Source organism: Papilio xuthus, unplaced genomic scaffold, assembly GCF_000836235.2.
Source record: "Papilio xuthus unplaced genomic scaffold, Pxut_1.1 DF828780.1, whole genome shotgun sequence".
Lineage (NCBI taxonomy): Eukaryota > Metazoa > Arthropoda > Insecta > Lepidoptera > Papilionidae > Papilio > Papilio xuthus.
The window spans coordinates 3,356,506-3,359,902 of NW_013529869.1; the positions used below are offsets into that span (position 1 = coordinate 3,356,506).

Consider the following 3,397-nt stretch of genomic DNA (forward strand, 5'->3'; position numbering starts at 1 on the left):
AAAATCAAAGAGCACAGATTAATAGATATTTTTATTTTGCAAATTTTAATTAAAAAAGGTGTTCTAAAATTATTATTGAATCGAAAATCATACATAGTTAAAGCAATATTATAAATAATTTATTAGTTTCTCTGAATGTAAAATAATGTTATTAAACTCTTAAAACATATAAAATATATTCGGCCTGAAGTCTACGCGAAAGTTAAGTCTATTAGCAATTTTAAACACCTGCTGTCCGTTCAAAACTTTTCCTTCATAAATATTTTTTATTGAAACATTCCGTTAGAACTTTTGTATTATTCATACGAATTTCATTAAAAACTTTATTTTTCAATGAATTACAATAAATTTTATCGCTGTGAAAAACCGTTGACTACAACAAGAAATTGTTACCTCAAGTGTCCACTGCCGTAGTGAAATACATATCATATCAGATGACAATATGTTTTCGCATATATTCTTCGGTAGTGGGAACCCACGTTAAAATTTCATCATAACATTGTTTACAACATGAAATGGATGCAATTGATGAAGAATTTGTATACATCAAGTGATGATTTAAATGCACCATGTGAGGAGTTGTCTGCTTTCTCTTAGCTATATTATAAATGTCACTTCTGTTTAAGTAATTTTCACAAGCTGTCGGCCACGACATTGTCCGCGCAGAAAAAACTTAATAAGTAGCCTATGTTTTCATCAAGAATATGTTCTACATCTATGCCAAATTTCAGCGAGCCGTTCTGGAGATACTTTTGCACAAAGTTCCATTCATAAATCCAAATATTCGTATTCATCATATTAACTGAGTTCAAAACGAGTTTTTTTCAACTTAAATCTACGAAGGGTTAATTAAAACAATTGCGGAGTGAAGTGAGCAGTATATAAAGGGGAGCAATTTAATCGCATAACAAATGCCTTCTCTGTTCATAAGTAAGTCGAGAGCAGCTGGCGCGGGTGGCGTCTTAACAAGATTATGTTACACGGGGCCCAGCGCGGCAGCGGCCCGGCATTCTCTTCTCGGGGATGGGCTCATATCTCTTTGCTCGTAAGCCTTCTAAGGTATTTTTCTCTTTGTATTTCGTTTTAAACATGGCACTTTAATACACGTCGGGATCTAGACTGTTCAAGTTATTTTTATTGAAAGACATAAAAATATCAGATGCGATTTAACCAAGTTATATTGAAATGCAGCGATGTAAATATTAAACGAAGTATAAGTACAAATCCTGCTAGATGAATATGAAATAAAGTTACCCTTGTTACAAATGATGCAGCTTTTGCAAGATATACAAGCAAACAACACCTGACATGTTTCGTCTGATCAATGAGTTGATGATGGCTGCTTTTTACCATTTCTGTTTGACCTCCTTCTACCTTTTTTGTAAAAAAAACTTAGGATGTTCATGGTAAAAATTTCCTTCAGAAAACCAAGACATTTGATATAGTTATAATCATATCTAGACATAATAAGTTGCTCAATACAGTTACAATTCGATAGTCATCAGTTGAATGCATTTAACTACAGTTATACAGAATTAGCGATTGCACTGCTGAAATATCAGTGCACATTTATAATAACCGGCTGCAACCGGGACCTCGCGGCCCCACCCGGACAGCATAAATAAACGCTTTGTAAATTGCTAGCTGAGGTGAGCGCCGCGCCCAGGCCAGGCTTGCAGCTGCGCCCTCCTTATCTCAGATAACTTTGATAATATATAGTACAGACATTTCAACGCGTGAATACTACCGTCCTATTTATGAAGTCCTGTTACTTGAAAGGAAATTAACAGATTGTTTATACAGTTTTTAGTAGCTATTATTTATTTCTATGGAACTGTTGTTGAATTATATCAAAATAATATTAAGTTTACGATTTAAATGGTCTATCGACTACACATTAACTTCAGAGACCACTTTTCCAAAAGCCACTTACCAAAAGCAAAGTTAAAATGTCCACCGCAACGGCAAGGTAAAATTCATTGCATCACAAATCACAATTGATTGGACAGAAATATATTCGGACGGATACTTAATATGTATATTGCCATCAAGGCAATTATACAATGATAGAATGCTTTAATCAAAAGCTGTCGAAATTGAAGCGAACGTTGGCAAAATTGGTTGGAGCACAAAGCGAATGACGCTGCCTTTCCGCGGACGTACGCCCCTCGTCCCCGCTCCTCCACGCCCCCTCGCCGGCCAATATACACACAGCAAGTACCTCTGGATCCTATATTAAATTTTTCAACGTTGCCTATAGAAATTTGTCTTCTTATAAACTTAATGCTGTACGGACCCTAAAATAAATATAGTCAAACATTGGATACGGACTAATTCAAAAAGAAGGCAACGATTTAAGTGACGGAAGATTTGGACGTCTAAAACATAGTGCGCTGAACCTACATAGAAAGGTATATAAATTAAGTGCTATTTAAGTTACTAGAATTTTAATTTACCATAACTGGATTTACATACTTTTCAACCGATATATTATAAAAGTTTTTTAAAAACAAAAAGGTTGACTGAATATTCTGACAATTGAAAATGTATGAAATTCCACGCAAAACTTCTGTACCGTAGTAAATCAAATTTAGTGAAAGCAGATCCATTGTGGGATATTCCCTTTTGTACCCTCGCCATGTCAAGACAACTGTCGCGTAAATCTTTCTAGGGTAACATTAAGGAGATAAAGTTGATAAAGAAATTCAGTTGAATAAATTTTACAGATATATTTTAAAAGTTTACTTTTCCCGTAGAAAAGTTTTCGAAAAGAATTTTAGCAAAGAGGAAAATATCCTTGTCGGTAAACCATCTATTTTCTATTTTGTGTGTAGTGGTTCAAAAAGTCTCCCCGGCGGGGAATCGAACCCCGGTCTCCCGCGTGACAGGCGGGGATACTTACCACTATACTACCGAGGATATGATACACGTTTATAAATTGTAGCACATTTGCATATTTTACTTGGTAAAAGTTAGAAAAAAAATGCAAACTATAACTGGATCACACGAATAAAATAATCCAAGATAAACAACGACAGATTAGTAGCTAGGTAACAACTAAGGTCGCTTGAAATATATAGATATATATATAATGATTATACTTTAAAAAATAAATGATAAATATTAGATGCAGAAATATAGAAATACCTATGTAGATCTTAGAAACTATCCAACAGATTAAATAAAGACAAAAAGAAAGCAGATAAAATTAGTGAGAAAAGGATAAACAATTGGACACCAAGAAAAGAAAGGAAAAATAGAAAAAAACAGGGAGTTTTTAAAGGAAAAAACCACGTAATGGAATTAAACTTTCATTGTTCAGACTGACGTTTAACTGAATGGATGAAAGTGGGGCAAACATTTTAATAACGGCAAATACATTGTTTACATCCCGGGG

The 3,397-nt window shown here is 34.2% G+C and overlaps 1 non-coding gene across 1 annotated transcript; it reads right to left on the reverse strand.

Annotated features, from left to right (window-relative positions):
* Nucleotides 1-2,847: 2,847 nt before the first annotated feature.
* Nucleotides 2,848-2,919, reverse strand: TRNAD-GUC (transfer RNA aspartic acid (anticodon GUC)). Its single transcript has one exon. It is a non-coding gene; the product is annotated as a tRNA-Asp (tRNA).
* Nucleotides 2,920-3,397: the final 478 nt, after the last annotated feature.